Source organism: Silene latifolia, chromosome 2, assembly GCF_048544455.1.
Source record: "Silene latifolia isolate original U9 population chromosome 2, ASM4854445v1, whole genome shotgun sequence".
Classification (NCBI taxonomy): Eukaryota; Viridiplantae; Streptophyta; class Magnoliopsida; order Caryophyllales; family Caryophyllaceae; genus Silene; species Silene latifolia.
The window spans coordinates 32,089,311-32,097,238 of record NC_133527.1 but is presented as its reverse complement, the minus strand read 5'-3'; positions in this window follow the sequence as shown (position 1 = coordinate 32,097,238).

Genomic DNA, 7,928 nt, shown 5'->3' with positions numbered 1-7,928 from the left:
GCATATTATTTTAATGCGTGTTGTCAACGGTAACTAGTTATTCCGGTGACTCGTGTATGATTTCTAACTTAACGAGGGTATAATTGGCGAGTAATGTCCACAGCAAATCATATGGTTTCTTTAATGATTAAGACGTAAATAATAAATAATATGCGGTAATATTTGGGTGGTGAACTTCGGGGACGAAGTTCCTTTTTAGAGGGGAAGAGTAATGTCGCGAAATAAAAAGGCTGTTTTTGAATAATGCTTTGCTTATTTATAATGTTGTCGGTATTATGTTTTGCTTTAATTACAAAATTTCTGAGATATAACGAATTACTTTAGTCATTTAAAGTGAAGGGGCTGTATGTTTCAAGAGACGGTCATAAAAAAAAAAAAAAAAAAAGTATTATTATTGTAAAGTTATGGTGTGATAAATCGTGCTCGAGTCACGTTGCCAAGTAACATGGTGGCATTGGTTGTACCATATGATAATTGATATGAGACATGTTTAGATGGATGGTTGGATAGTAATTATTGTATGTTGGGAGGTCGTGAGCGACGATTCGCATTGCGAGTTGGATGCTTTATATATGTGTAAGATAACGGTCGACTGTGATAAAGGTTGCATGATAGTGGCAAGAATCGATAGGTATAAATGTGGTCGGTGATGATATGACATGAGGGGGGATGGTATTTTCAAGAGGTAATGGTTTGACCGGGAAGTTTGGTGAGGTTGTGTTGGTTCCGTGTCGTGAGCGGGAGAGGTGAGTTGAACTTCGGGGACGAAGTTCTTTTTAAGGGGGGAAGACTGTAATACCCGCCCTTTTTGGGACCCTTTGACCATCATTGACTGTCCTCGAAAACGGGGGTAATCTTAGAAAAGTATGCCAAAACCTGTTTGTGCTGCGTGTTAAGAGTGGTACTCGATAGAGTAGAGGCTACTCGATCGAGTAGCTAGGGCACTCGATCGAGTAGGGGGCCACTCGATCGAGTAGGTTGGGTACTCGATCGAGTGTCGGGTTTTCAGCGAGGGTTTTATATCGCGTTTTGTTAAATCCGCATATCACTTCCGCCACTTTCCTCCTATCCTTCAGTCGCCCCTTTCCCTTCCCTTTCACCTCAAAACCTCCATGGATGCCTCTTGAAGATTCTTATGCCTTAGAAGGGCGTCCCTTGAGTCGGGTAGCGGTCTTTTGCCTTGTCTCTCCCTAATAGGTATGTCATAATCATCATCCGTGCCTTTGTCTCTATAGTTAGGGTTTACTTGTAGTAATAGAAATTTGTATGGTGGTTATAGGCTTTTCTTGGTCGCTGGATATGTTATCTGTCAGCATGGATTGGTTGCGGTTGCTTAAAGGTAGGTTCGCCTACTCAGTTGCTGTAGATCGTCTAGTATGTCGGTCGTTGTGATAGTGTTGTGGTTGCTTGACATAGTAATTGTATTGTGATTGTGATTGTGATCGTTGTTGATGGTTCTCGAGGTGCGTCCTCGGCTGAGTGGAGTCACTTGCGGGAGTGGCTTCACGCCCTAGTTTCGCCCTTCGTGGAACCCGCCACGAAAGGGGATGTGCACATTAATGGACAGGGTTATCGCTCGTATGATGAGCGGGGCTTAGGTGGGAACGGCTGCGGTCCCCCACTGGCAGGACTGGTCCAGTGGACAGTCAGTGATAGATTTGGTTGGATTGTTATGATTGTGGTTGAGACTGATGTCATTGTTTGTGTTGTTGTTTGTAGTTGTCGTTGCCTTATCTTATCTCAGTACTGACCTTGTGTGGTTGTTTGTTTGTTATGTGTCTGCCGTGATCCCTTATGGTGAGCAGTCGGTCTTAGCAGGTGTTGGTGTTGATGATAGCTGGAGTCCGGGCAGGGATGAGTCTTCACGACATACGATGGTCTTAGCGAGTAGTTTTTGAGTTGTACCTTGTATTGTGTTTTGGTTTGAATCACTTGTAATATAACTTAATAGTTCTTTTATTGACGTTTGATAATTACTTTCCTCGGGCAACCGAGATGGTAACGCCCTTATATGCTAAGGAAGGCCTAGTTAAGGCTCCTCTCAGATATCGGGTGTTCTGATTTACCCTTTAGGTATGACCTAAAGGGATCAATCGATCATCACCGTCGCACGACGAATGTCAAACTCTAGTCGCCAATCATTACCGATATGTGTGGACCATTGACTCGTAAAATATTACTTCCCACATGTATTCTTAAAATGAGACTTAAACATGTGATCATCATGATCGACAGTTGTGATCGCATTATTGTCGGAGGACACATATTCCAACAATCTCCCACTTGTCCTCGACAAGTGTGCGTCACCAATTCTCTTGTCCTATTACTATCTCCCACTCAATCCAAGGTGTCTTTTGGGTCGTACTTGCAAGTGATCATATCGAGAGTGGTTTCCTCGATCTGGAGAATAACTGATTGACCGGATTTATCTACCATAGATACCTTCCGAGCGTGGCCACGCATTTCCAGTTCATTACTCCTCGAGTGGCCCTGAGATATTGTTATGACAAGGGGTGGACAATTCCTATCGCACTTATTCCCTTCGACTAGTCACAACCATCATAAACCAAAATATTCTCATTTGACCCCATTTACGAAGGTCGTAGTAACATAATGAAGGAAATGTAGATTCATATACATATTTAACATACTCATATATGTCTAAAATTTGTCATAAAATTAAAACGGATTTTATGCATGCAAACAATAATATAAAATAAGAGAAATAATGTCCTTACATTCAATATTTCGGATTAAAGGGCACAAGAGAGATCACCTTTCTCTCTTGTTCTTGAGCTTATCCTTATGGAAGAACAAAGATCTAAGTATAAGATCTCTCCCTAAGCTTTATACCCAAGGCTTTCTCTTAATCTAATTAATATTATTTGGTCTAGTATAATATTAATCTAGTGAAAAATTGAACCAAAAAGGGTTTGGTTTTTGAGTTCTCAAAACCGGTTGAGAGTGGGAATTTAGGAGGATTTTTATCTTTCTAAAACTTAATCTTTTAGAAGTTGGAATAATGAATGAATCTTACCCTATCATGCATGTAGTGTATACAAAAATATAAGACAAAACACTTTGCCTTTTTATTTTTGTCAAACCGTGTAAGTGGGAAGAGGAGGAAGAAAAAGGCCCAATGCATGCTCTTGTTTGCCTTCACAAGGTAAACTAGGGTTGCATGGCTACTAAAGTAAGTCATCATGATGTTTACCACTAATTTAAACAAACACAATATTTGCTTAAATCTCCCCTTAATTTCGGCACTTTTGATAATATGGATTCCATATTATTTTTGTCAATTGTCAATATGTCACATGTCATATGTAACATAAATTTGTTATGTATTCTTAACATATTAAAAATCAACGTATTAATAAAAATACGTCATATACAAAAATCGACTTAGTAATTTCATAATTACTTGTACCAAAATTTTTACCAATTATAAATCGTATTTATAATCATTCATTCAAATTTAATTGTTTCTCAGAAACAATAATTTCATCCGAGTAATGATACAATTCAATTACTCGGACGCATCTCATTTAATCACATTTCAATTTGATACGTAAATTTTACTTCCAAAATCGTCCGTCAATTTTTTTCAAGTAATTTAATTAACTCGTAACATTATACGATTAATTAAATGATCAATTAAGAGTATTGCCCTATAGGTATGACCTAGGGGGTCAACTCGATCACCACCGTCACACGACGAATGTCAAACTCTAGTCACCAATCATTACCGATATATGTTGACCATTGACATAATAATATTACTTCCCAATTGTATTCTTAAAATGAGATTTAATAATGATATTTAAATCATGTGATCGCACTATTGTTGAGGACACATTTCCCAACAATCTCCCACTTGTCCTCGACAAGTGTGCGTCACCAATTCTCTTGTCCTATTACTATCTCCCACTCAATGCAAGGTGTCTTTCGGTCGTACTTGCAAGTGATCATATCGAGAGTGGTTTCCTCGATCCGGAGAATAATCGATTGACCGGATTTATCCACTCTGGATACCTTCCGAGCGTGGCCACGCATTTACAGTTCATTACTCCTCGAGTGGCCCTGAGATATTGTTATAACCCTGACAAGGGGATGGACAATTCCTATCGCACTCATTCCCTTCGACTAGCCACAGCCATCATAACCCAAAATATGCCCATTTGACCCCATTTACGAAGGTCGTAGTAACACAAATCAAAGTTAATCAAAACTCGTGCCATCTTAGGTGAATAGTCTTTAGTCAAAAGAATCGACTCATTAGAATACTATAGCAGCTCTCGCCACGACCAGGCTATATAAATTTGCCAGAACTCTATAAGCGGTCATTAGGCCCGACAAAAAGTTCCTAACAGTCTGCCTATGTGATCGACTAGTCATCTCACATGAGTCTATGGCATTTGAACTTGCCATCAATCGCATCACACTCTAGTCACTTCGAGACGTCACCTCATACAAGTGACTATGGGCGAATACAATGTTAATCCGTGTTCACTTTAACGGGGTTCAATTGTCACTACAACCCGTTTGGATGTAACAAAGTATAAAAAGAGTTTTTAAAGAAAAACTCGAACGACAAATGCGATTATCACATATGAATAGTCAATGCCTGATTACTATTCTATATTCTATAATCTAATTTGATCTTGCATGTAGTTGTTCATTTCAATTCAATTGAAATGACATGACTCATCATGTTTAGCCCATGAGAAGGCTTTGGTTAGTAGGTTTTATCAACTTCTTGTACCTTACTCAACCTTACTACATATTCGTTTTCCTTTGTAATGTATACATTTGCATCACAACACTTTCTGAGTACGTGTCGAGATCCAATCAAGACATAGGCTCTCTTAGCCTAAGAATAGCTCCCACTGTTTTCACAGTGTTCGGGACTCATCCTCTTGCACATCTCATGATTGCAAGTGTACTCAATTTCCTTTATATATATCTCTCATTGTTCTTTATTGCCTAGAACGATTCTAGAAAATCTACTTCTTAATTATCATATCCACAATGGTATCTTAACCATCCAAATGTGTTTTGATTATGGTTTTGTCGGAAACCATGCGCAACCTCAATTGTCAATTGTCACTTGTGTAACACACTTACACAAAATTGCATCATAAACACTTTGCTTTACTTCCTTAATGCTTCTGCATGCACTTAAGGGTAATCTTTATGGCTTACTTGGCAAAGATTACTTAAATTCGATTTTGAAACAATTCATCATACTCAAAGTATATGAAGTGCAATACATCATTACTCATTTAATTGATCCGGCAGCGGAAGCAAATGGAATCAATCAAATATGTTCAATTTAATTGAACTAGTCATGAATCTTATCAACATAAGACTTCTTACTGACGCTAATATCATGTGGATTTATCTTCATAAATCCGGATATTCAAGATGTATTATGATACTCCAAAAGTCTTAAATCATTCTCAATGATCAATATGTCATCCACATATTGGACTAATTAAAATTTCCGTAACTCCCACTAAACTCCATGTATAAACACAACTTCTCGACTTATCGAGAAATGTTTTATCACATGATCAAAATGTTGATTCTAACTCATTGATGTCCTACTTAAGACCCTCTCTTAAGTTTCACATTATCTTAGGATTGCAAGAATCTTCAAAACTCAAGACATGTATTGAATACATTCCTTCTAATTGAAGAAGTGGGTTTTAGATTCACTTGCTATGTATTTCATAACCTCATAATGAAACACAATCCCTAAGAAGATCCAAATAGACTTAATCATTTCAATTAGTGCAAAACCCTTTGCAACCAATCTTATTTTGAAATATCTCTTTATTAGCGCAAAACCCTTTGTCACTAATCAAGCCTTGAAATCTCTCTTTATTAGTGCAAAACCCTTTGCAACTAATCAAGCCTTTTTATTTCGGATTTTCATGGCTCTAAGCCTTGTATTGAGTTGTGACTTGAACACTCTTATGTAAGTCATATGTTCATTACTTTCCAGAAGTAATCAACTTGAATCAAACAATTTCTTTGTAAGTTATAAGCTCTTTACTTTCTTAAAAGTAGCATGAATCCATCATTTTCAACAATTTGACGAATTTAACCTCCTAGGTTTTAAAGAAACAACATCTTACACAAAATGTCTCATGTAGCCAAGAAAGACCGGTTTCTTGCGACATAACATTCTTTGTGGCTCTTGAATAAATGTCTCATGTAGCCAAGAAAGACCAGTTTCTTGCGACATAACATTCTTTTGTGGCTCTTGAATAAATTCTCCCACTCTGTCTTCTAGAAATAAACTTGTATTTTAGAAAGACAGCTTCACGAGCCGCAAACCCGTCGTACTCGCGATAATTGAAAAGGGAAAAATGAGCATTTGTTTCTTGTGAAAACTTACAAACATGGTACCCTTACCATTTCATATCTCATATGATTTGATTTAGTGGAAAAATAATTTAGACAAAAATGATAAAATCCCCAAATGGATCAAGTAACTCAAAGTAACTTGATTGAAATCCAAACCATATCGAATAGCGTTTGATTTCTTATCCAATCACACATTATTCCATGATGCGTGCTAAGAGAGATTAACATGTGATACTATATCACATTTCCTTTGGCTTATATCAAAGTCTTCACTTTGATAATCCCATCACGACTAAATCGTGATTCCTTGAACTCTTTGAAGTTCTTCAAAGATTTCTCTTTTTACCTTATTAAGTGAACATATTAGCGTCAACTTAAATCGTTGGTAAAAGAAAATGATCAACCTATTTTGGATAAATGATTTACAACCTCGATCTCCTTTTCAACCAAAAGGCACGAGACTTCTTGCTTTGAATACAAGATACGCATATACCATTAACAATCTAATGGTTTCAAGAGTACTCGATAACTCTTTGCGTTAATCATTCTATAATTTAAGGTTCAATCTTGGGTTACCAATTTGAGTCTTGCATCATCTTCATGATATATCATTCTAGTTTGGTTTAGAATATAATCACCTTGATAATGGGCTTGCCATACATCAAATCGTGGTGTATAGGATCACAAAAGTGAAACCTCTTTTGTATCTTAACAAGTTTATATTCTCATTTAGAGTTTATGCACTTAATAGTCACAATTAAGTATAACTCCAAACCCAAAAACTAGATTTAGTACACAATGACTCTTTCTCTCAACTTCATTGTTGCTAGTCATCATATTCTAATCATCCTATGTATCAAACATAATGATGAAAACCTCCACTGGTTTCTAATATTGACGAAGTAGTACTAGCAAAATTTATGTTTAATCAAATAAACATTTTTTAAAGAAGAATGTCCCATTAGATGTCCCACAACTAATCTTGTTGATTCTTCAATAATTTGGGGTAGTTTCCTTTCTCGTGTCCAACATTTTAAGACAATGGAAACTTTATCGGTCGGGATTGATAGGTTTAGTATCGTTATTCTCAACAACTTTACTTTTAACATTACCTTGTATCAATTCCATTATAATCTTTACTTCTTGAACCTCGTCCTCATCTTAACGGTTTAAGAGAATGCTCCCACTCATTTCAATGAGTCTTTGCTTTGAGAAGCAAAATTGAATTCATGAAGATTAATCTTCATTTGTTCGTTTTAGTCTTAAAACTTTCATTGAAGTGGTTGCATTATTTTGGTCAATTACGAATTCTTACAAATCTAATTACCAAAACAATTTATTGCTTCAAGGTACTTAATTCAATTAAGTATATGAAGAACAATCCATTGTAAGTAGATGTGTTAGTCAAGAATCAAAAACCTGTTTGATAATGAATAACTTTTATCTATACTCTTTACAAGAGATCCTTAGCAATGGTTCATTTGAGGTTTTAGAAGCAAATTCAAATTTGTCTTTAGTTACGATATTTTAATGGAGATTTGAATCAAAAACGA